Source organism: Schistocerca nitens, chromosome 4, assembly GCF_023898315.1.
Source record: "Schistocerca nitens isolate TAMUIC-IGC-003100 chromosome 4, iqSchNite1.1, whole genome shotgun sequence".
In the NCBI taxonomy this organism is placed as follows: Eukaryota; Metazoa; Arthropoda; class Insecta; order Orthoptera; family Acrididae; genus Schistocerca; species Schistocerca nitens.
In genome coordinates, this window is record NC_064617.1 from 200,446,227 (window position 1) to 200,474,129 (window position 27,903).

Sequence of the window (27,903 nt, forward strand, 5' to 3'; positions counted from 1 at the left end):
AACAGCTTGCTCTACGCTATGAGATGCATACAAGATGTCTTTTAACAAAGCCTGTGAAGTGTAACACGTGTAATTGCAGAGTAAATCATTTGGTTTATTCTCCCTTTGTAAACAGACATATCTTTTCTCGTATTTAAAAAGATCATATCGTTATTTGTGAAATGTCAAACATGTTCAAATTAATAACTACAAAAGTGTGGCCCTATGGTGAAGAAGAACTGTGACGGTTCTTGCATCATCTGAATGCAATCCACAAGAACATACAAGAACACTACAAAAGTGTAGCCCCATGGTGAAGAAGAACTGTGTCGGTTCTTACAACATCTGAATGCAATCCACAAGAACATCCAGTTTACGATGGAAATAGAGAAGGATGGTTGCTTGCTGTTTTTTGACGTCTTTGTTACCAGTGTGAGTGGATGGGTCATTAGGTCATTCTGTCTACCGTAAGCCAACACATACGGACCTTCACCTGCAAGCGTCGTGTTGTCATCATCCTTCACAAACTACCGGCGTCCTTACAACGTTGGTGCACCGGGCTCATGTTGTTTCTGATGGAGACAGCCTTACAAAGGAGCTGGAACATTTAGAGTCGACATTCAGAGGTAATGGTTACTCTCCGCACCAGATTAGAACAGCCCTAAGAAGGAAGAAAAGTGACCATCCACAAAATAAGGAAGATAAGGAGCTATTCAAGTACAGGGCGTTCCTTCCATACGGCGGCAACCTTTCATCTAAAACAGGCAGGATCCTAAGGAAACATCAAGTTAAAGTGATCTTCCGGCCACCAACGAAGATTAGTGCCCTTCTCGGTTCAGTAAAGGACGATATGGGTCTGCGGAAAGCCGGGATCCATAAAATTCCTTGGCAGTGTGGCAAAGCTTACATCGGTCAGACGACACGCACAGTACATGAAAGGTGCGTTGAACATGAGCGCCACACTCGCCTTTCGCATCCCAGTAAGTCGGACGTAGCTGAGCACTGTATTACCACAGGACACGCTATGGATTTCTCTGACACGAAAATCTTGGCCCCAGCGAAAACGTTTTGGGATTCAGTAATCAAAGAATCTGTGGAGATACGCCTAGCGCAAAATCTTATAAATCATGATGGCAGTTTTCAACTGGACAAGGCTTGGGACCCGGCGATCTATCTGATTTCCTCTGAGAGAAGACATTTTATTCATAATCACGTCTGGCGACATCTGACTTCTGTTTTCAGCGACGCGGGCGCGCATTCCGACAGAGAGCGGACGTGTAGTTTTCACCTGCGCTCCACAGATAGAACAGTAGCTCCAGAGGTCGCGGATCTCGATAGAGGACGCTCCTGTGACGGAGGCCACTGCGCATGCGTTTTCGCGCCAATTTTTTGCTATAGAGTTGACTCCGGGAACCTGCAGTCTCCAGTGACGGACACTCACATGAAGATGGCTGGACGATTGTCAGCCGAAATATCGTGGCAAGAAATCAACGTGATCCGGCTGCAATCCCGAAATCTCATCGAATATTCAGTACGCCGGGAAAACTTCAAGAATCTGTATCTTCCTACTCATTTGCATTACCTTCAGTTTTTCCACAGCTAGCTGCCATTCATCACATCAACTACAAATTTTGCTACATCGTCTTGTATCTTCTTACAGACAGTCAATTTCGCCACCTTAGCGTTCAGCACTGTATTGTTTGCTGAAACAACCGCCTATTTCTGCCCACCCTGTCCGCCAGATCATTTAGTGTATATATAAAGAGAACAACAGCGGGACCGAGCGAGGTGGCGCAGTGGTTAGACACTGGACTCGCATTCGGGAGGACGACGGTTCAATCCCGCCTCCGGCCATCCTGATTTAGGTCCCGTGATTTCCCTAAATCACTCCAGGCAAATGCCGGGATGGTTCCTCTGAAAGGGCACGGCCGACTTCCTTCCCCATCCTTCCCTAATCCGACGAGACCGATGACCACGCTGTCTGGTCTCCTTCCCCAAACCAACGAACCAACCAACAACAGCGGACCTCTTACACTTCCCTGGAGCACTCCTGACGGTACCCTTGTCTCTGATGAACACTCGCCGTCAAGGACAACGTACTGGGTTCTATAACTGAAGCCTCTCACATATCTGTTGAACCTATTCCATATGCTCGTACTTCCGCTAACAGCCTGCAATGAGGCACCGAGTGAATCGTCCTCAGAAATCTAGAAACATGGCATCTGCCCATAGTTCGCAGTATATCACGTGAGAAAATGGCAAGCTGAGTCTCACACGAGCGATGCTTTCTAAAACCATGCTGACTCGGCGACATAAGCTTCTACGTCTCAAGAAAGTTTATTATATTTGAACTTAGAGCATGTTTAAGGATTCTGCAGCATGTTGGGGGTAATGGTTGTGATATTCGCTGCTTTTGGCTTCATTAAAACAGCAAATAATTAATACTTTTAGCCAGGAGGCAAATACTTCTTTATAAAGAATGATTAATATATTATAAGGCGTCGCATAGCGATGGTGGAATTTCCTAAATAATGTAATTCGTCGTCTATGGGCGGCAACACAAACAGAAGAATACGGATAGATATGCGATCCTTCACTATTTTGTTCGCTGGAGAACAAATGAAGCCTTGAGCGCTAAAGACTTGTACTCTTTTTCTTAAGTAAGACGGACGCAGATTTGTGGCGGTGTGATCTAATTTTTTACTAAATAAATAAAAACGTGTTCCGTCTAAGTTTGAGTGAAGTGTAAAAAGAAGAACTGTTCGACGCACGAGCGACTCAATAGGACAATGGTTATATAAAAGAGTGCTCAGTGGACATGAAACGGACATAAAAATCTACCGTCATTGTAGTTCTAAGCATAAGGTACGATATATGTGTTAGTTACAATAAATATTTGTTCTGGAAATACTGAATCATTTAGTATGCTTATTCCTATCATCGCCTCAGTATTATTTTCATTTTAATTATGAATTTTGCTAAGATTACAGACACCAAGATCAGGAGTCCAATGTGCGTGTTACATTGACAAAAAGAAAACTGTTTTATCGTCTTCTTGCATCAGCTTTAATAATGAATTTCCCTTTTGTGTGATGTTACAGTTGTTTTTGCGCCCTTAAGAACTTTCTGGTCCCTTAGGAAATTGTTTTGTCATAACAATAACTTCACGACTGGGTATGATCGTCTCTACGATCATGAAGTAATTAGAAAGACGATAATGCAATTTCTTAATCAATAGCACGCTAGCTGTGACTGCTTCAAGCCACGCGAAACTACAACTAAAGACTATTCACATTTCATAATGCAATATTTTATGACAATGGTCAATCCATGATTCTTACCCCAATTGTGATTGATAAAACAGTAAGCGAAATCTCAAATTCCAACTTTTCCATTGCATAACAACATCACTTTTATTTTGTTACATCACTTGGCCTGCAGTTTTGGGGGTCCGTTCTTTTACCCTTCTTATATACTTGAGTCACCTGCGCTTTTTTCCATTCGCTTGGGACTTGGCGCATGGCGAGAGATCCACGATAAATGCAAGGGCCAATGCCACAGAGTACTTCTTGTGAAACCGAACTGAGTTTCCATCCCGAACTGGTAGTTTATTTGGTTTCAAATCTTTCAGTTGTTTCTCTACGCCAGCGATGCTTATTACTGTCGTCCGTACGGGAGTCTGTTTGATGGTCAAACGACGGTATGTTTGTACGATTCTCCTGCGTAAACAACTTCTCGAACGTGAAATTTAAAACTTCAGTTTTCGTTTTGTTATTTTCAGCTTTTACCCCAGACCGGTTAACAAGGGCGTGGACAGATGCCTTTGGCCGCTCAGCGATCTTACACAGGACCACAATTTTCTCGCGTTCTCTGCCAGATCTTTTGCTAAGGTGTGATGGTGGTAGTTGTATGCTTCGCGCATAGTTTTTCGTGTTTCCTTAAAGCACCGAAGAATGTTGGAATGATTTCCTTTAATAGTCATTGCAATTTTTACTTCCCAATCATATCAGTGCCCAAACTTTGGATACGTCTCTGAAACGTCTTCGTCGATGGGACGTTAGACCCAGACTTCCTTGTTTCTTGGCGTCTGAGTTAGTTTCTGTTTTATCTGAGAGTAACGTGTAAGTTGAAATACGTCCGCACTCGCTAGCCCTTTTTTCGTATCACGAACACCTGAGTGCCAAACACGAGTTTCTTGTTCCCAGGGAGCCTCGGTGAATCTTTGCAACGCATCTCCAGGTTTTTCTTGGTCACTAGCGGAGCGACGGCAAATCAAGGCGCGGGTCTCCAAAAGTCGGTTTCTAAAGAACCTCGTCTGGTTGGAGAAAGCTTTTCGTTTCCTTCTGCCTTTTCGTCTCGTGTGTTTCGAGATGGGGGCGTTCCACCTCCTACTTCAAAGGATTTGATGAGATCACAGATTGTTTCGTGTATTACCGTTTTGTCTATGCTGTTGGAGCGTCATGTGCTGCAAAGCTACTCAAAATCAAGCTCATTTTCCAGTAACATTTTCATTCGAGATGCTGTGAGGAATTTAAACCATTTTTATCCATCCTATATCACCGAGACACGTAACAGCTAGGATCTGATCCGTGGTTACAGGTGACTCAGTTGTAACATTTTAAAGTACTTTTGGCCATCAATTTACTGCTTTGCATACTTGCCTTCATCTATGATTACAACCACGTGTTCCACACCTGGTTTTATATATATATATATATATATATATATATATATATATATATATATATATATATATATATATGCCCCATTCACCTACATTACATTTTTCACATCGACGACAGCATTTACTTTTCGTATAATCCCTGCTATTATCTCCCGTACAATTTTATTTAAATGCAGATAATGCAACTCGAAGCAGCATTACGAGGCATGTGGTTGCAGAAACAGCGTCACTGGATTTGACTTTTTGCCATAGCTGCTCATCAAAAATGGTTCAAGTGGCTCTAAGCACTATGGGACATAACATCTGAGGTCATCAGTCCCCTAGACTTAGAACTACTTAAACGTAACTAACCTAATGACATCACACACATCCATGTCCGAGGGAGGATTCGAACCTGCGACCGTAGCAGCCGCGTGGTTCCTGACTGAAGCGCCTAGAACCTCTCGACCACCGCGGCCGGCAGCTGCTCGTCGATTAGTAGTTTATACTCAGGAAATATAAGTGACAAATGACTTGTACATTTGTCCTGCACAAGTCGTGGCTAGAAGGTACGCCTCAGTACACGATGAATGAACGCTATTCAATGTTTGAGGTCAATACTCATATCCTAATTTTTCGGAATAACGTCGAAACGATACATTTTGTTGCGCTTGCAAGAGTCTGGCACACACGACGCATTAATATTACAGTCATATAGGGTAGTCAAGTGTTATGTTGAAGGCCTTGTGCATAAATTTAAGGGAGAAACCAAGTTCATAATTAATCATGAACAGACAGGCTTTAAATTTTACAAGAAGTGGTAGGCTATCAAACTGTACGATGTTATCCGAAGGTACATTTACAAACTTCTCAAGACTGACAGTTCCAGTCAATTTCGCCTCATTTAGCTCTTAGTCCTGATCTCGGATCTAACATTTACAGAATCACCAGTTTTCCAGTACCATTGGGGAGACTGCTGAGCAGAATTTGTGTGCTTTCTTTGAACCTGTGGCTATTTATTTTAGATGGACTGTGACATCTTTGGATTACTCGCACATTGTAGAGCACGCCCAAAGGGTTCTGGGACTTCATCTTCCACGTTTGCTGGACGATATATTCCTTGATCGATATCAGAGTGATGGTAACACTAGTGACGGAAAATCAACATGTTTTGCTGCTATTATGATACATATTTAACGTGCCGATACTGTAAACAGTAGTACGGTCGAAGTGGAGCTGTACGTTGCTCTCCATGCGCAGCTGATCTGAATAATTTGGATTTTGGTGAATGCCGCCATCTGATGAGCGACCTGGATAGTGCTGTTGCTAACACAGAGGAAGGAATGTTGCAGATAATTTTGAATATAATGTAATTCAAATACATATAGCCGATTTTTCAATCCACATTGTCTACAAGAATAAAGATAAATATTTGGAGTGAATTGTAACTTACGCATAGGACTACAAAGGTTCAGTTAAGAAAAGAAGCACCCGATTTTATCGATATCTTCCATGTGCGCTCTCAGAATGGATTCACAGTAGTCTCTACGTTGTTCGTCAGCATCAATCGACTCGCCTCGGTAGCCGAGATCGCTGACACAGAACTGTGCAGTTGTGCTCAACCCGGAGGCAAATTGGTTCGAATGCAATTTTCACTGCCAGTATTCGGCTGAGACGGAAAGGAGAAGTGGTGGCGTAAAGTTCCTGATCAGCAATTTTCGCGCCAATGCCCTCGATTAAATTCCAAGCCTCTCCGTACTCTCTGATGAAGTGACGACATGTGAAACTCTTGATGATGATCCATTTATCTGACAGGGCCGTTAAGCTTGGTTTCCTCTTTGGTACTATTTGGGTGGAGTACCTCCTATCATCACCACCATATAAACATAACACAGCACTATGTGCGTATCCACAACACTCATTTGCACGGACTTCCGAAATTCCTTCACCAAAGATGACAAACTAAATATTCCAGAATTGGAAACAGCTGCAAGCATGAGTAACGTAGAAATAGATATTCTCGGAGTAGTCAAACAACTTAAATCGCTTAGCAAAAGCAAGTCTTCCGGGACAGATTGTATACCTGTCAGGTTCCTTTCAGAGTGCGCTGATACAATAGCTCTACACTTAACAATCATATACAATCACATACAATCGACGAAAGATCCGTATACCGTCTCAGTTATCTGCCTGGATTCGTGATTTCCTGTCAGAGAGGTCACAATTCGTAGCAACTGACACAAACTGATCGAGTAAATCAGAAGTGATTTCCGGCGTTCCCAAAGGTAGTGTTATAGGCCCTTTGCTGTTCCTTATCTATATAAACGATTTGGGAGACAATATGAGTAGCCAAATTAGATTTTTTGCAGATGATGCTGGCTTTAGCGAATAGTAAAGTCATCAGAAGATAAAATAAAAAAACTTGCCAAACGATTTAGAAAATATAGCTGTATGGAGCGAATATTGGCAATTGACCCTAAATAACGAACACTGTGAGGTCATCCACATGAGTACTAAAAAGGAATCCATTAAACGTCGGCTACACGATAAATGAGTCAAATCAAAAGGCCGTAAATTCAACTAAATACCTAGGAATTACAATTACGAACAACTTAAACATCCGGCCGCGGTGGTCTCGCGGTTCTAGGCGCGCAGTCCGGAACCGTGCGACTGCTACGGTCGCAGGTTCGAATCCTGCCTCGGGCATGGATGTGTGTGATGTCCTTAGGTTAGTTAGGTTTAACTAGTTCTAAGTTCTAGGGGACTAATGACCACAGCAGTTGAATCCCATAGTGCTCAGAGCCATTTGAACCATTTTTTGAACTTAAACTGGAAGGAACTCTCAGAAAATGTTGTGGGGAAGGCTAACCAAAGACTTCTTTTTATTGGCAGGACACTTAGAAAATGGAGCAGATCTACTAAAGAAACTGCCTACACTACGCTTGTCTGTCTTGTTTTAGAATACTGCTATGCTGTGTGGGATCCTTACCAGATAGGACTGACGGAGTACATCGAGAAAGTTCAAAGAATGGCATCACGTTTTGTATTGTCACGAAACAGGGGAGAGAACGTCACTAAAATAATACAGGATGGGGTTTTGCGTTGCAGCGGAATCTTCTCACGAAATTTAAATCTCCAACTTTCTCCTCCGAATGAGAAAATATCTTGTTGACGCCGACCTACATAAGGAGAAACGATCATTGTAATTAAATAAGGGAAATCAGAGCTCGCAAGGGAAGATCTAGGTGTTCGTTTTTATCCGCACGCTGTACGAGATTGGAATAATAGAGAATTATTGGGAAGATGGTTCGATGAACTCTGTGCCAGGCAGTTAAATGTGACTTGTGGAATATCCATCTAGATGTAGATAAAAACACGTATGACTCAACTCTCAAATATCCGCAAGGGAAGGGGTGAATGTACGTGGAGGAAAACACTTTCCGACACGTGGCTGAACCCGTCCTGCGAGTTTTTCCAGCTATCGTTACTATTTGACATTTATATTTTTACAATCAAGAAGGGCTTGTAGCAACTGAATGATACGCGGTTTGAAATTTTATTCGCTGCCGCAAAATATGCCTGATAGACACACTAGGAGTATTTAACCAGCGGAAAATCGTTCCTGACGGAGCAAAAAAAGAAAAAAAAGGTTAATACATTGCTCTTTAAAAGATGCAGAGAGAAATGCGGGGAACCAGCTGCCTCAGTTCTCATTCCACCTGCCTCGCCAAAAATTTTGTCATGAGCATATTCACACTCTTTGAACGCAGAACGGCGTTCTAAACGTATTCACCCAGTCCCATTTGAAGTCTAGCATCCATACTCAGCATCTACATCGCAATGTCACTGTCTATATGTGTTTCTTTGCTGCCGTCTCCATTTTCTCCTATTTATTTACAATATATCCCACTGACACTGTCTCCTCACATACTTCACACTATCTCCGTTTGTCTTTTTGTCTCACTGCCACTGTATCCAACATACCTTGGAAACTCAAAAATTCTGTGTAGCAGAGGCTCCTTCCGTATACTCCTCCACTGTCAGACTTCTCTTTTTCTGCCACTGATTCTGTTTCCATCCACCTCTCCTTGTTTTTTATCCTCTCTCTTTGTGGCTTCCACTGCTATTGTCTTCGCCCATCTCTGTGTCTCTTTCACTGCCACTTTCTATCTCCTGCCGGCCGTGGTGGCCGAGTGGTTCTAGGCGCTACAGTCTAGAACCGCGTGACCGCTAAGGTCGCAGGTTCGAATCCTACCTCGGGCATGGGTGTGTGTGATGTCCTTAGGTTAGTTAGGTTTAAATAGTTCTAAGTTTTATGGGACTGATGACATCAGAAGTTAAGTCCCATAGTGCTCAGAGCCATTTGAACCATTTTTCTATCTCCCACCATCACTTTCCTTCCCTCCTCCCGATGCCCAACTGGCACTGTCTCCTTTCTCATCGAACGTCATTGTCTCTCTGCTGCTCCCTTTCAGCACAAAATCGTGAATATATTCGCATCTCAAACTATTTGGGGAGGAAGGCGGAATGAGGACTGAAAAAAAAAGCTTCAAATGGCTCTGAACACTATGGGACTTAACATCTGAGGTCATCAGTCCCCTAGAACTTAGAACTACTTAAACCTAACTAACCTAAGGACGTCACACACATCCATGCCCGAGGCAGGATTCGAACCTGCGACCGTATCGGTCATGCGGTTCCAGACTGAAGCGCCTAGAACCGCTCGGCCACACAGGCCGGCATGAGGACTGAAGCATTTGGTTCCACACCTCTCTGTCAATCCTCTATATATTCGCCTTTTCTTTGCCCGGCCAGTAGCATTTTTCCTCTGATCGCTTCTTTTCCCTGCTGCAGCAGTGCGTGCTGCATGTATAAAACGAATTCTATAGGCCACCAAAGATTTGACACTTTGTTTATACACGTCGATACATTTACATACTTTGACAAAGATAAACAGCAAATAAATACGCATAATATAGGGTTAATACAAAATCGTGTGCTGCACATTTTATATGGATGCTTTGCTCAACGATCGCAATTCATTAAGACGTCCAGTTTATGATTTCTATTTCAAAAGAGTAAAATTGTTATAAATATTTTACTGAATTTTCAGTGTCTCAAGTTTTACGTAATTTGCGGCAATCATTTTAAGTCCTTTCCTGGAGTGCTAAGGCTCTTTGTAGCCGTTTTTTGTCACTGCAGTACCAGTTTGGCACATTTTAATAGGCGTGTAGTACCCATTACACAGAGGTAGCACGTCGTAAAGCTTTATTGGCGAAAACCTGCTGACAAAAAACATAGCTTCGTGACCTCAGAGCCCTTGCGATGACTCTAGAACCCTTATCTTTCGTCAGGTAAAACCGCATATACGCCTCAGACCGGATGTTACTTGCATGTTTTACGCGTGTAAGTGTGGAAACATTGAACCTGCGGATTTCGGTAACGGATGACGGATAAAATTTTGAAGTTTCTCCACGATCAACATCTTAAGAACATACAGTTTTCTATGAATAGAAGTTATAGAACTAACCATTCATAATATTGATAAGTTTGGTATCCAAATTCATCTTTCTCAGGTGTACCTTGATAACAGGTAAAGATTTTAAGAAAAGGGAAAATTTAGTTTCTAGAAGAATGTCTAAGGAATGTACAGTTAAAATTCTAGCCATTTTTCACTGTTAGTTATTTAGGTAATTGCGGTCGAGTGTGCATAAACGTTTAAAACCCCTTTTTTTGCATAAGAAAGGTGACTTTCAACTACTGGATCTCGTTAACGAATAATGATACTGAAAAAAGTTTCGAAATTTCCTAAGAGTATCATCTTAGGAACATACGGGAAAAATTTTGAGGATCTTTGGTGAATAGATATCACAGAAGTTGCCATTCCCAGAATTGGTACTTTGACCCTGTATTGTAGGAGAGCTACAATATACTCATCCTTCTGATCGGTGTGCAAACGGTCACTAGGTGGAGGGCTATCAAGAACCGTTGATTTCTTATCTCTGTAATATATATATGAGACCGTCTCAAAAACTGGCGCTCTGCTTTTTGCAACGTATTGGTACCGTACACTGCCGTGGATGTACCCATTCTCGGCGGAGGCATTTCTGTGGACTATGAGCGCTTATGTACTGAAAGAGCACACGGTCCGAACGCTGCATAAGCAGTCACTAACTTCAAACTGTTTTTCGAATGTTTGCAACAGTACAGTGAGCTGTACTGTATCCTCTACGAAAATCACGCCAGACGTCTGTAACTGCTGCACCTGTTGAAAGCAGAGAACGCAAAACCTCTTTGCTGTTGTCTAATCGATACCTCAATACGACTCACATCGGGTAATGAATGAGCAGGAGAGCTAGTTGTAGCAGGGAGACCTCTAGGAGCAATCACAAACTCAGGGAGTTTATAACACACCACGATTCGATTCGTGATACGCGTAGTGACATAGTTGCAGAGCTCACAACTAGAAGCATGCGTGACAACACATGTACAGAGGTTCAACAAAAATATGGAAACCCCTTGATAAATGTATGCTTGAAAACAAATGTTGTGATGCTGTATTTGACCACGAATTGCACCTATGCAGTCTCCTTAATGCTTTAGAACTGTCAGTTGTGGTCAGAACAGTGTTCAATGTACGAGGGGCGTTCAGAAAGTAAGCTCCGATCGGTCGCGAAATGGAAACGACTATGAAAATCCGATAAAGCTTTGCACAGATGTGTTGGGTAGTGTCTCTAGTATAACCCAAGTTAGCATCACGTCGCTCTTCTCATTTCTGAGCTCGCAGTGAGTGCGTAAAGATGTCTAGAAAATAGTGTCTGCCGCCAAGTACGAGGGCCTGGTGAGAAATTTCGCCTGAAGCTATGCAGCTAACATTACATAACTGTCGTGCTGTTTCTTCTTCAAGACAATTCTCAGCCGCATTCTGCAGGGGCAATGAAGATGCTCCTGCATCGTTTTCAAATGGAAATGTGAGATTACCCACAATACAGTCCGCAATTGTCTCCCCCTGAGTTTCATCTCTGGTCACATGAACCGCTGTCTTTGAAGACAACATTTTGACACAGACAACGAGGTGCAGGCCAGCGTGGAGAATTGGCGGAAAGCACTGGCGGCTGCCTTCTATGATGAGGCTATTGAAAAGTTGGTACAACGCTATGACAAAAGTCTAAGTCAGAACGGCGACTACGTAGAGAAGTAGCTGAAAGGTGCAGCTAATTGTTACAAGTAAAACATTTCCGATGTTCACTGTGGTTTCAATTTGGCAATCAATCGGAGCTTACTTTCTGAACAGGCCTCGTAGTTGCGACTACATTATGTCGGAGAGAAATGAATTCGAAACTGAGTCAAACTTCGGTGCTCGTGGAGTAGGTGCTTCCCTAACTAAGGGAGCCGAAGTGTTTGGTGTTACAAGAGGTGCCCTATCGAACATTTATACCCCATACATAGAAAGCGGAGAAATATCATAGACAAAAAATAAGAGGACGACAGCTTCAAAAGTCCCTACAGCAATGTATGAACCCCGTCAGCATCAAATCAACAGACAGGGAATTCCATAAGCAAGAAATTGTAGGGTGCACAGCAATTCAAAAAATGGCTCAAATGGCTCTGAGCACTATGGGACTTAACATCTGTGGTCATCAGTCCCGTAGAACTTAGAACAACTTAAACCTAACTAACCTAAGGACATCACACACATCCATGCCCGAGGCAGGATTCGAACCTGTGACCGCAGCGGTGACGCGGTTCTAGACTGAAGCGCCTAGAACCGCACGGCCACAACGGCCGGCGCGGGAATTCCATAACACTTATCACTGATAAAAATGCCCGTAACAGGTAAGCAGGGTTACACAGCCACAATACCTGGACTATGAAAGAATGGAAAAAAACTGATTTGATCAGCTGAGTCTTGTAGAGCAGTTTCCAATTTCTGGACGAGCTCACGCCGTAAGAGTTCATAGCTTCACCAATGGTGATTCTGTTAACACAGCTCTCATCGTCCTGGACTAATTTTCAAGCAACACGATGAATTATCGCATATCTCTGGCCACCAAAGTCACCAAATCTCAATATTATTAGGCCTTTCATGGTATACTTCGGAGAAAGGGGTTACCTGCACTTAGCATTATCTCACAGGAATAATGGTATAAGATACGTCTGCCGCGCGGGATTAGCCGAGCGGTCTTCGGCGCTGCAGTCATGGACTGTGTTGCTCGTCCCGGCGGAGGTTCGAGTCCTCCCTCGGGCATGGTGGTGCGTGTGTTTGTCCTTAGGATAATTTAGGTTAAGTAGTGTGTAAGCTTAGGGACTGATGACCCTTGCAGTTAAGTCCCATAAGATTTCACACACATTTGAACATTTTGAACCTCAGCAGTTTGGTCCAACAGGAACTTACCACATATTTCCAAAATTTCCATACTAGTGTGCATGGGCAGACCGGCAACACAGTGAACAGATTTGCAAAGAGGGTTGCTGTCATTGTGCGTTCCTGGGCAGCAGCAGCAGCAACTTCAATGTAAACTTTTAGTTTCAATGCGTAATTTAATGTGTTCCGCAAGTTTCTGTTTTCATCCACGTAGAAGATATAATCTGTCGAATGGCATGATTTGTTGGTTGGGTGATTTGGGGAAGGGGACCAAACAGCGAGGTCATCGGTCCCATAGGATTTGGGAAAGATGGGGAAGGAAGTCGGCCTTGTGCTTTCAAAGGAACCATCCCGGCATTTACCTGAAGCGATTTAGGAATGATGGCCGGCAGCGGGTTTAGAATGGGATGAATCTTATTGAAGCAACATGTGCCTCTAGACAATTCGGAAATATTCAGGAGATGTTGGCCAGAATTCTTACACTCAGTGTGGATTTCAGTTCAGTACTGCGTCCATGATATTCCTTTGAAAACTATTCGCAACCTATATTTATCAATTCCGAAATGACTGAATCTTGCACCCGTCTGCAAGAACAACAGTGTAAACTCATCCATTAACAGGTACTAGTGTACAGTAATTGTATCCTGTTACTGGAGCGTTCTTCAGGCCCAGTGAAGACTGTTGAGCCGCAGCTGCGCTGTCGGAATGTAACGAGAAATCTAACGATGTGAGCTGCGGTGGTCAGTGAAGTTCAGTGCGAGCACGTCATTCCGGGCGTAATTTCCCATCCGGAGTGTCTATGCCGCGCCTGATCCAGGGCCGCGGTGGGTGGAGCGCCTTTCTGGGCGGGCTGCCTATCTCGTTACTGAGCCCCCACAAATTCAATATGGCCTCATCAGCCCCGGGAATTGGTGGGCGGCGCCGGACCGACCCCTACCCGCCACAGCGTGCCCGCTCACGTTATAACGCGCCGCACAGGACGCGCATAATGCAAAGGCCGCGAAAAGGAAGGTGCAAACACGCAGCGCCTCGCACTGACCCTCCTGTTCGGCACCTGTTCGCTTGACCGATAACGGGTAGAGTGGAGTCCCGGTGACTATCGAGTGTCACTTCTCGGAAGGTGACGCGAAGCCTTTAGCAGACGTTCTACATCTACATTCATGCTCATGAATTAAGGATAACTGCAGAATGTGGTGCCACATAACGTGGCACTACACATAACTGCCACTAATAGCATAGGCACATAGGGAACACACACGACACAGATCTGGAAGTCCACGGTATCGGTGATAAGTTGAGAAAACCGTCCCGAAACACATGTGATACAAAACGCCACTGTCTCCTGCACACGTACCCCGAAATCAATATGGGATATGATCACAATGCTCACGTACACAGTCGGCAAAACTGGTTGGCGTACTTTGGATCAGGTGGTCGAGCAGCTGCTGGGGTATAGCCTCCCATTCTTGCACCAGTGCCTGTCGGAGCTCCTGAAGTATCGTAGGAGTCTGAAGACGTGCAGCGATACGTCGACCGAGAGCATCCAAGACGTGCTCGATGGGGTTTAGGACTGAAGAACAGGCAGGCCACTCCATTCGCCTGATATCTTCTGTTTCAAGGTACTCCTTCACGATGGCAGCTCGGTGGGGCCGTGCGTTATCATACATCAGGAGGAAGGTGGGATTCACTGCACCCCTGAAAAGGCGGACATACTGGTGCAAAATGACGTCCCGATACACATGACCTGTAACAGTTCCTCTGTTAAAGACATGCAGGGGTGTACGTGCACCAATCATAATCCCACCCCACACCATCAAACCACAAACTCCATACCGGTCCCTTTATAGGACATTAAGGGATTGGTATCTGGTTCCTGGTTCATGCCAGATGAAAACGCGGCGAGAATCACTGTTCAGACTATACCTGGACTCGTCCGTGAACATAACGTGGGACCACTATTCCAATGACCATGTACTGTGTTCTTGAGACCAGGCTTTACGGGCTCTCCTGTGACCAGGGATCAGTGGAATGCACCTTGCAGGTCTCTGGGCGAATAAACCAAGTCTGTTCAGTCGTCTGTAGACTGTGTGTCTGGAGACAAATGTTCCAGTGGCTGCAGTAAGGTCCCGAGCAAGGTTACCTGCAGTACTCCGTGGCCGTCTGCAGGCACTGATGGTGAGATATCGGTCTTCTTGTGGTGTTGTACACTGTGGACGTCCGGTACTGTAGCGCCTGGACACGTTTCCTGTTTGCTGGAATCGTTGCCATGATCTTGAGATAACACTTTGTGGCGCACGGAGGGCCCGTGAAACGACCCGCTGTGTTTGACCAGCCTCCAGTCGCCCTAGTATTCTACCCCTCATAACGTCATCAAAATGTGTTCTTTGAGCCATTTTCAACACACAGTCACCATTAACATGCCTGAAAACGCCTGCGCACGTATTCGCTTCACTGTACTCTCACGTGCACCAACACACCTCTGCGTATGTGGACTGCTACCAGTGGCACCGTGCGACCACCACAGGTCAAATGCACCGCATGGTCATACCCCGAGGTCATTTAAACCCGCAAACCGTCCACCAGAGCGTTGTTTCACCATGTATCAGCATTATCCTTAATTTATGAGCATGAGTGTAAATCAGACACGGCTTTTTGTTTCAGTACTGGGGGAGGCTGCGCATCTTTTACTAATATTGTCAAATTCTTGAGTGTCAGTGAGTGCTCGCTACTTTTTGTCACCTCTGTAATGCTTAAAAACACCGGTTTATACCTAAGTCTCACCACCATTTCAGAAAACGAGTGCACAAAAGCTACTGGTACAAGGAATACAGAAAAGACACACATGTTAGAGCATACAGGATCTCTCCAAGATTTTAACTCACATTATAGTTGATGAATATGGGTATCGTTTGTGACACAGCGAACGTCAATACGTGCATGCAGTTCACCGAAATCGCTACAATCTCTAGGCAACTGGCACCGCAAACATATAAATGGTTGCCTACCTGCAGGCGCCTACCGCTACTTCGAAGGTTTCCTCTCTAAACGCACATTTTTAAACTACTCAACGGATGGCGGCGGGTGCCTCCGAGATTATTGTCGAACTGAAATGTCTTACAGGGATCCCTTGCCGTTTTATTCACGCATGTGCCAATGTCGCACCCCTCTGTGATCACGCCGTAGGAGGGAGTGAATTAGGAGCACCAGGACCACACAAGCTTTGGATCACATACAGATTTCCTCGGGTGGTTCTGAACGATCCGTAGCGGTTTCACTCTGCACACTAGAGCAAATATTGCGGTAGGACTGCTCTCCAGGGGGGTTAGATTCCATTCAGTGATATTACTAGCCCACGATGTCTTTAGAGGATGGTTGAGACGTCAGGTGGAGGTCATCGGTATCAAAGATTGTCACGAAAATCTTCTTGTTGATCATCGCAACGCGAACTGTCGGTTTCGACCGCGAAATTTGTGGTAGTCAACGTCCCAAGGAAAGGGGTGGTTTCATTGACGCCCTTTAGCCACCTTCTGAAGGATTTTCGTGTCGATTCCGAACGGCGGTGTATCTGAAGTGTTTTCTTGGTCATTCATAAGAAAACCGCGTGATTTCAACACTGGACGTCGTGGTTTTGATCGCCATCGGAGAGGCGTCAAAGGAAGGGATGAAATTTGGGTGAGGCGGAATGTGACGACCTTCCATCTGTGTGACACGTCCACAGTGGTGTTTGGCAGAATTGTGGTGAGTTTTGCTGCCAACGGCACATAATTAACCCATCTCACACCTCACACGAACTTCTGAGCTCAGGTGTTTTATTGCACGTGTCGAAACCTTGCTGTTTCCAGCGTCGCCGAGCCTGGGGTGACGTTGCAGGGCGCCACATTTTCACATCACTACAGAGGCAGGTCCTAGGCACCTTTGAGCCAAGTATCGAACTTATACGTCGTAATGTGATACAATTAGGCAAAGGCCTTGCCGCAGTGGCTGCATCGGTTCCCGCGAGATCTCCGAAGTTAGCACTGTCGGGCGTGGTCGGCACTTGGATGGGTGACCATTCAGGCCTGCATGCCCTGTTGCCATTTTTCGGGGTGTACTCAGCCTCGTGATACCAATGGAGGAGCTACTCGACCGAATAGTAGCGGCTCCGGTCAAGAATACCATCATAACGACCAGGCGAGAGGTATGCTGATACCACGTCCCCTCCTATCCACATCCTCTACTGAGGATGACACGGCGGTCGGATGGTCCCGGTAGGCCACTCGTGGCCTGAAGACGGAGTGCTAAATAAATGTGATACAATTACGAGGTTTAGAAAAGGTGATCCTTTAATACTGCTGCGCAGTGAAAAAACAGTCGTCTGCTGTTGCAATGTGTGAGATGTAAAGGAATTATCTCTTTGTAAAGGCCAGGTTTGGTTAATCTGAACCAGAATATGTAGCCGAAAACATAAATGGGTCCTTTTCTAACAAAAAGTATTAGTAACAGGCAGGAGAAGTTAATACTGAGTGACAGCTTACGTGAATTTAGATCGTTGATTCGAAAATTCTAGTTACGTCACACGACTTTTTATAAGGATAATTATTTGGCCAAGCAACCTTTCACATCAGTTACGACTTAAGCATTGAATTCGTTTGCATACTACCAAAGATTTTCGAAAGTAAAGTGCTTAATTTTCGCTATTTTAGAAAATACATCGATTCGGAATTCTTCTTCATGTGCCGTCTCCTCTAAGAAGGTTGGCTGTCATCATGGCAATTTCTGATCTTGATTTGGCCGATCTAAGGAGTTCTGACGTTGAACAGTTGTACCAATTTTTTAGATTGTCAATCCAGGATGTCCGTCTTCTACCCCTCGTTCTCTTCCCACAAATTTTCCCTTCTAGTATTATTCGCAATATTTTGTAATTTACTCCCCTAATAACATGGCCTAAATATTGTAGCTTCCTTACTTTAATAGTTTTAATTAATTCTTTTTCCTTTCCCATTCTTCTTAGGACATCTTGATTAGTAATCCTCGACACCCAACTAATTTTAAGTATTCTTCTATATGCCCACAGTTCAAAAGCTTCTAAACTGTTCATGTCCTTCTTTTTCAATGTCCACGCTTCCATTCCGTATAATAATTTTGAGAATACATAGCATCTTAGCAACCTCATTTTTGTGTTTAAACAAATGTCTCTCGAACAGAATGCATTTTTCATCTTATTAAAGATACTTCTGGCCTGTCCTATTCTCGATTTAATTTCTTCTGAGCTTTCAATCTCCTCATTTACAATTGTTCCGAGATACTTAAATTTACGTACTTGATCGACTCTTTCCCTATTGCTTGTAAGATTTTCTTGTTGGTGTGTTTTAGATATCACCATGAACTTAGTCTTGCTTACGTTAAGAGTCAAGCCAAATTCTTCACTTTTTTCTGCGACTTTGTCAAGAAGTAATTGTAGATCTTTGAGGTTTCCAGCTAGTAGTACAGTGTCATCAGCAAACCTAACATTGTTAATGTTTAGCCCATTCACTTTAATGCCAGCTATTTCATCTGATAGAGCTGCCTGGATTATGTCTTCTGAATACATATTAAACAATAAGGGTGAGAGAACGCAACCTTGTCTCACACCCCTCTTTATTTCTATATCATTCGATAATTCATTTTCTACCTTCACGGTTGCGGTTTGATTGTAGTAGAGGTTGTATATAATGCGGATGTCTTTCTTATCAAGTGTTTTCTTTTCTAACAATTCTATGAGATGATCATGACGAACTTTGTCAAATGCTTTATTATAATCCAGAAAGCACACATATAGTGGCTGGTTAACCTCCATACCTCCATACATCGTTGCGCTAATATGTTAAAAGCAAACAATGCTTCTCTTGTACCGAGGGAACTTCTAAAACCGAATTGTGTTTCACTTATACCTTCTTCTACTTTTTTGTATATTCGTTGGTGTATAACTTTTAGAAATATCTTTAAGGTGTGACTCATTAAGCTTATTGTACGGTGATCATTACAAGTTTTGGCATTAGCCTTTTTGGGTAATGTAACAAAGGTAGATGTCAACCAATCCCTAGGAATAATTCCCGAATTATAAATATCATTAAACAATTGTACAAATATATCTATATGGTCTATTCCTATGAGTTTCAGGATGTCATTTGGTATCTTATCCGGTCCTGGGGCTTTTCCTGTCTTCGATTTGTTGATAACATGTAATATTTCTTCTTTCGATATGCTTGGTCCTCGTTCTCCAATCATGTTATCATAAAATTTTTGATCTTTTCTTGTGTCTTCAAATAGTTCTTTGACATATTCTGTCCACCTGTCCAGTTTACCTTTAACATCAGGAATTATTTTGTCATTTTTATCTAACAATAAACTTGTACTTTTCTTTTTATTAAGTCCAGCTAAATCTTTAACTTTTTTGTGTAAGTTGAAACTATCATGTCTTGTTTCATAACTCTCAATTTCAGAGCATTGTTCCTTGTACCATTCTTCTTTTGCTCGCCGTGTTTCTTTTCGTATTTCTGCATGTAATCTTTTATACTCACTTTCATCTCTATTTTTAAGTATTCTTCTTTGTTCCATCAATTGTAATATCTTCTCTGTCATCCACTTCTTTTTCATGTTGTCGTGTTTGGTCACCATTATGTTTTTACATGCATTATTTAATGTGTCTTTTATAAGTTCCCATTTGCCATCAATATCTTCTGTTTGATTATTCTTTATCCTAACTAATTCCTTATTAATCTCTTCAGAAGTCTTTTGTTTAGTCAAGGGGTCTCTTAGAATAGTTGTATTTATATAGTCCTTCTTTTGTTTCTTTTGTATGGCTTTCAGTTTCACATGGAACTTTGCTACTAAAAGGTTATGATCAGAAAATATATCAGCTCCCGGATATGTTTTCACACCATGAATAGAATTTTTGTACCTCTTGTTTATAAGTATGAAATCAATTTGATTTCTGCAAACTTCTTCATTACAGTCTCTTGGTGATTTCCAAGTATAAAGTCTTCGTTTAGGGAGTTTAAAAAATGTGTTTGTAATAGACAGATTGTTTTCCTGGCAAAATTGTGACAGAAAATCTCCTCTTTCATTTCTTGTTCCTAAACCAAAAGGTCCAATAAGATCACCTTCACTTCCTTCACCTATTTCGGAATTAACAAACGAAATACTTGTATCTTCACAGGCAAGAAGCAGATTATATTTTGTTAATAACACGCAGTGCTCAATATTTGAATGTAGACATACGGAAGTGGACAGATGTGCCTGAAAGCGGTTACAAATTGAATTTTTTAAAAATAAGTGCAATAGAGTGGCTGCTGGCTTCTGACAAGTAAGTTCAAAACATTGTTTGAAAGCATAACATTACTTTTCATTTTCCGTTTCTTTGTGTTCCTTTTTCTCCATTTTATGTCAGTTATCTGTTGTTTTAATTCATTGAGAGGCAACATTATTTACGTTGGGCACTAAAGCTCTGTTCAAGAATAAAGTCGGGAGCAATCGATCTTAGTTTTTCAACAGTACATGTTTGACTTTCGGATTTACACTTACAGCAATGATAACTGAAAATCTCCAGTCATAGTGTGAACATAATTTTTGCTTCTACAATATGTTGTCTACTTCAATTTCACCCTGACAGCACATATCTTCTACCTCACTGTGCTATACAGACATGTGATGCATTCTTTCGTTAAATTTGCGTGTTAACTAAGTAACCTATTTAGTATGCATCGCTAAAAACTTCTATATTTAAATTTCTGATTCAGCCCCCATAAATAATACAGGAACTATCCATTTTCGGTTCTCTGTCCCTTTTTTCGAAACATTTTGATTTTATACCGTATTCCGAAACTTGACCAAGTCGTATAGCTTAATGCGCAGCGACGAGGTTCCAAGACATGGAGAAATGTGAGACAGACGTGGGTCAAATCAATGCATGCTCCTTTAGGCAAAGCGCTGAAATGCAATAACACGCAGATATCAATTGGCACGGCTCACAGATGGCGTGCATGACTTCCCTCACTTAGGTTAACTGACATCTGTGGCGACAAGAGTAGCATCCAGCCACCAGTTGAAATAAAATAAATTTACCAAATCATGTAAACAGTGTACTCCACACGACGAGATAAAACCTAGAAAGGAGCGATTCTATGTACAGAACTTTATTTGCAATATGTCAGTAATAGCATTTCTGATTTACGCAAATAACATTAATAGCACTTTATCAAATCGTTTAATTTTCTTTCACAAAATGAAAATGAATTGCTGAGGTAACTCCAAAAGACTGCTCTTTCCACAGGAAACAACTGGGCACGGGTTGAAGGAAACAGTGCGCCATCGAATTCGCAGTCGTTCTAATTCGGTCCAGTGGCAGAGCGAGTGGAACCGCATCGCCTTTCCTCGGCGTCTCTTTTTAGGGTACGTGCAATTAGGGTGAGAATAGGGGCAACAGATGTGCAGAAGAGAGAGGGGCGTGAAAAAAAGGAAAAAATATATTCACCCTGTGAACAGCGGCAGCGGAACGCGGAATGGCAAAACACACACGCGATACGCAGCTGCGGTCTCTACCGGACAGCGATGTTAAAGCAGGAAAGGGCATCGTTTGGGGACGCGAAGCACCCTCCGCCACTGTTAACGACGAGAAGAACAGAGGGTCCCACATGGAGGAATACGAGAGAACGGTCGCTCCACTACGGACCACAGGCTCCAGCACCGATACAGCGCGATGAACACTGAATGAGACTACTGTTTCTCTGCAATATGATTAGCGCAAGGCCGATACACAGTGCGTATTTATCCATGAACTTTGTTTTAAAGTAATTAAATGAAAAACGAGTTTGTAAGTAGGCTGTTTAGGTTTTTATGTTGGTAATGCCATGTAGCGCTCTATATGAAAATCACTAACTGTGCTGTGTGCAGTCTGTGGCTGGTTTGCATTGTTGGAATTTGCTATTGTAGTGTTGGGCAGTTGGCTGTTAACAGCGCGTAGCGTTGCGCAGTTGGAGGTGTACCGCCAGCAGTGGTGGATGTGGGAAGAGATATGGCAGAATTTTGAGAGCAGACGATCGGGACGTGTGTCCATCAGAAAGAGTAGATTTGTAATACTGGATATCATGTATGATGACTTTTTAACACTATTAAGGTAAATACATTATTCGTTCTCTATCGAAATCTTTCATTTGCTAGCTATGCTTATCAGTAGTTAGTGCCTTCAGTAGCTAGAATCTTTTATTTTGCTGGCAGTTTTGGCGCTCGCTGTATTGCAGTAATTCGTGTAACGAAGATTGTTGTGAGGTAAGTGATTCATGAAAGGTATAGGTTATTGTTAGGCAGGGCCATTCTTTTGTAGGGATTATTGAAAGTCAGATTGCGTTGCGCTAAAATATTGTGTGTCAGTTTAGTGATGATCAGAATAAGTAAAGAGAGAACTGTCTGAGTACGTTCAGTTTTGCTCAGCTGTTTGAAAATCAATTAACGTAGAACTTTACTAGCACAGTTATTCTTAATTTTTGTAAGGGGGCGTTTCAATTTCAAAACATTTGTATCATTTCAGTAAAAACAGCATCAAAATCGGAAAATGCTGAAGAGTAGTAGCGAGCTGCTTTTTCGTTGTATGCTGCGAGTGCTGAATGCATAAATTGTACAAACGGCATCTTCATAGTAAAAGAGCTGTGAAATACGAATACGCCTTATTGCAATTGTTACTGTACTTCGGGAATGCAATGAAAGAGTTGTTCAGTACAGGACTAGAAGAAACTCAAGCAAAATAAGTACCAATGCAGAGATTCACAGACGACATAAGATTTCCGATTTAATCACAACCACAAGGATATATTGAAATATAAATTAATGTACTGCGGAGATACAGTCTTTAAGAGTCAGAATAAGGAACGCTCAAACTGACAGGTGTTACGAGTTACAGTACTCGTAATTACGAACACATTACGTAGTATAGAAGTAAATGGAGAGATCATGCCACAGGAATCAATGAAAACGAAGTAGCTCAATAATAATGAACTCTCGACGAAAAACGGCAAGACCATTAAGTAGGTATTCTGAGAAACTGATTGAGAGTACAAGGAAGCAATTATCCACGTGTAATGGTTTCTTTTGCACTTCCTCTTCTTTTCTTTTCTTTTCTTCATCTTTAGTGTTCAACCCTTAGGATGGTCTGCAACAATAGCTATTCTACACATCTGTCTCTCTTCCGCTTCATTTTCGCATACGTAGCACACCCTATATCGTTCTTCATCTGTTGTGTTTAAGACTTCGGGTCGTCACAGCAATTCCTTACTTTAATATTTCTTACCTCTGTTGGTTCTATGATGTTATCTTATGTCAAAATGCGCCTGCGAGAATTTCACTTCTTTTTCTTGATGTGGATCCAGAGAGACTGTGCTTACTTTACTGTATTCCACTCAGAACTTCTTCATTATCAGCCTAACCTCTGTAGTTGGTCTTTCTTGTGTAACACCATATCTCCAGGGATTCTAGAGTCCTCCCTCATATTTTTCTGTTGTTCAAGTTCCACACCTGCATAGGGCCACACATCAAACAAATGCTTTCATGACACATTCCCCTGTTTCCATATTGATGTTCCGCTTGATGAGGAAGTACCTACTCAGACTAAATGCACTTTTAGCCTTCTGTATTCTGCTTAAATTTTTTCCTTCTGGCTTATACCGTCCCTTGTAACCCTTCTTCCGAGACACGTAAAGTGTTGTATCACCTTGACTCCTCTATTCCAATTCTAATTTTCAATCAAATTTTTTCCTGCTCTGCATACCATCACTTTAGTCTCTGTTTTGTTTACTTTCATTTTATACCAGTCACATAAATTCATTTCCACAGAGATGAGGAGCTCCTTCAAATCATTTTTACATCTCCGTGATCGTGTAAATATCGTTTGCATATCGCAGTATATGTAACTTCTGGCCGTTAATTTTGATCTCATCCTCAGCTGTTTCGCATACTTGGTTTGCAGTACCCTGGATGTCGCACTGAAAATACAAAGGGAGAGAAAACATGCTTATTCCACTGCTTTTCCAAGTTTTGCACCTTGTCCCTTATGAAAATACGTAAGCACAGCCACTTCATTCTTACAGAAGCTGACTCTCAACCACATGTCTTCGTATTTTAGACCTGCTTTCCTCAGCACTCTCAACATCTCTTATCAGATTACATTATCCACGGCTTTCTGTACACCTACAGAAGCAACATAAGTTGGTTTATTGTTCTTTAACTGCTTTCGATTAGAAGTGTCAGTATGACAATCGCTTATCTTGTTCCTAATCCCGATCTGAATCCAAAGTTCTCTTCACTCAACATATTCTCCACCTTCTTTTCAACTCTCCTCAGAATCACCCTTATGAGAATTTTTGATGACGGTGCTACTAGGCTTAAGGTTCGGTACTTGTCACAGTATTTAGCTGGGAAACATGATGCAACAGGATCAGGCAACAGCATAATACTTGAGGAAAGGAGGCAGGCAAGAAAACTTAGACTAAGTACGTAGTGTGCAATGGTTAAAGTGATGAAGATATTGAAAGGATAATAGTAAATTCTTCAGTCTGGGAAATATGTAAAACAAAATAGCAGCAGTAAAATAAATATACTTGATACATATAGAAACTGTTAACGTTACTGAAGGCTGTAAAGGTCTTCAGAAACAAGTGGCACTAGGTATAGAAAACTTTCATACAATAATTTTTTGGAACGAAAGCATGTGGCATATTTCTGACACTGTAAGTCCGAATCATCACCCGTTTTTATTTGGACGTGGAACGTGGGTCATATCAGGATATAAGAATAATAAATTGAAAGAACACAAATGTGGTGTCGGCCGTGGTGGTCTAGCGGTTCTAGGCGCTCAGTCCGGAACCGCGCGACTGCTACGGTCGCAGGTTCGAATCCTGCCTCGGGCATGCATGTTTGTGATGTCCTTAGGTTAGTTAGGTTTAAGTAGTTCTAAGTTCTAGGGGACTGATGACCACAGATGTTAAGTCCCATAGTGCTCAGAGCCATTTGAACCATTTTGAACAAATGTGGTACTACAAAAGGTTGGTAAAATGTCAGTGTATAAATCTACATCTATACTTTGCAGGCTATCTTAACATACGGGGCTGCGGCTATACTGCATAGCACAGGGCTTTGAACAATGAAAAACCAATTTTATTAATGAACGTCGCCCATCCGATCTTTCTCATTAATAATTTAGTTTTGTGTGTGATACAAATAAAGCGACTGAAGCCCAAGACTCTGCCCATGTATTATGGTTGTCAGTCTCCAATCATTTACGTACCGCCGGCCGTGGTGGCCGAGCAGTTCTAGGCGCTACACTCTGGAACCGCGCGACCGCTACGGTCACAGGTTCGAATCCTGCCCCGGGCATGGATGTGTGTGATGTCCTTAGATTAGTTAGGTTTAAATAGTTCTAAGTTCTATGGGACTGATGACCTCAGAAGTTAAGTCCCATAGTGCTCAGATCCAGTTGAACCATTTACGTACATGTTCCAGTTCGTCTCTGTCCACGCATGATGGCGACGGTGATAGAATATGGAATTCAGCAGTATCACCAGCGTATTATGCCAGTTCATAATGTGTATGCGACATATGAGTAGCATTCAGCAAGTGTTGACAATTAGGTCATTACTAAATGGGTCGGAAGTTACCGCACAGCGCTTCACACTATACGAGGAGCTGATCGATACGAGTAAAATATACTTATGGAAAAAAACACCTCACCAGAAAATAAGTAACTTAAAGCAATGAAATTTCGGGAATACATCTGTCTAGGTAACTTACTTCAATGAATAACACTGCAACATCACAGGCTAGTGTAAACGCGGGATAAGGGATTGCAGGTGTGAAATGTTGATACATTATTAACAGGTGAAACTGCCAGAATGTTGAAGGCAAGCACGAAAACGCGAATGCATTGTGTTGTACAGGTGTTGGATGTCAGTTAGCTGGATGGAGTTAAATGGTTGTTGCAATTGATCGGTGAATACATGTGCGGCTAAAGCTGGTTGTGGATGACGCTGGAGTTTTCGTCCGATGACGTCCCATATGTGCTCGACTGGAGACTCACCTGGCGCTCGAGCAGGCTAAGCTAACATGTCGACACTCTATAGAGCATGTTGGGTTGCAACAACGATTTTCAGGTGAGAATTATCCTGTTGGGAAACATTCCACGGAATGCTGTTCATGAATGGCAGCACAACTGGGCGAACCACCAGACTGACGTACAAGTTTGCGGTCAGGGCGCATGGGATAACCACGAGTGTGCTCCTCCAATCATATGAAATTCCTTCCCAGACCATAACTTCAGATGAAGGTCCAGGCGTGTGTAGAGCACAGACAGGTTTGTTGCATACCCTCAATTGGCCTCCTAACCAACACACGGCCATCACGGGCACCGAGGCTGATCCAGCTTCCATCATAAAACACAACCGACCGCACCATGCTCTCCAAATGGGCTCTCGCTTGACCGCGACTGAAGTCGAAAATGGCGCTGGTTTGGTGTCAGTGGGATGCACGCTGCAGGGTGTCTGGCTTTGATTCCTCTTTAAAGAAACCGATTTCTAACAGTTCGTTGCGTCAGTGTGCTACCGACTGCTGTTCTAATTACTGCTGCAGATGCAGTAAAGTGCGCAGGAACTGCACTCCGAACATATTGGCCTTCTCTCGGCGCTGCCACATGGCCGTCCGTGATCCAGTCCTCTTGTGACCGTACATTCTCGTGAACACCGCTGTTCAGCAATCATCTGCAGTGGCTACATTCCTACCAAGGCTTTCTGCAGCATCTCAGAAGGAACATCCGGCTTCTCGTAGCCCTATTACAAGACCTCGTTCAACTTCAGTGAAGTATTGATAATCGCTTCTTTGTCCTCTTGACCAAGATTAACTCACCACGTGCAACCTCAAACGTAACTTACGCTCACGACTGTTGAACATCTGCATCCATACGCCTCAAGTCACCTGACGATATGTGGCGGAGGGTACCTTGAGTACCTCTATCGGTTCTCCCTTCTATTACAGTCTAGTACTGTTCGTGGGTATGCCACTCTGTGGGCTACAATCTATCTGATTTTCGTTTATGTTGCAAAACTCTTTCTTGGTGTTGCGATTTTTTTTCGTCAGTGTAAATGGCGTGCATCATAGAAGTTTCTAATGTTTCTCTTCCTTAGTTCACGACACACAGTCCACATAGTCCATGGTCTCGTAGGGTACTTCATTTACGCAGTGGCTGTCTGGTATTTTGCATACGATATACACTGACTGACAAAATAAGTGAATCACCAAGAACGGGAGGACGAAATGAACGAAGCTACACGGTTTAAGAGGATATGTACTGTCACCTCAGTGATTACAACATCGACTAAAGTTTACGGAGAACTTGCCGCTATGGACCTACTTATCAGTGTGTTATTCATCAGCGGTCCTTACTTCCTACTCGGGATACCATTCTATCACAACAGTTTGTGTTGTGGTGTTAACGGCAGCCTATGCTTGGGACAGTAATTCCCGACCCATTTCGCGGTACGACTCAGAATTTTGCAGTGAGCCCATTACTTGTTCTTGGATGGCAAGCACAGATACGAACGGGTTATGATGTGCTTGGAGCACTATACGATGATCCTCCGTTTTGATGGCCAGATGTGGTCGCCCGGAGTCTTGGAAGTCCAGTATGCCTGCCCTTGTGCTGTCATGTAGTCTAGCATCAGGCCAGTGTCACATCCGAATGGCCAGCAAACATGGATAATTTGCGACTCTATCAGGCGGACAAAAGGAGACACACAACGAGGCCCCTATCGAACTCTGTCACGTGCTGATAATGCTGTCTCAAACGAGTACGCAGCGTCTCCGAGTCCTCGCACTCAACATCACACGCTATTCAAGTCGC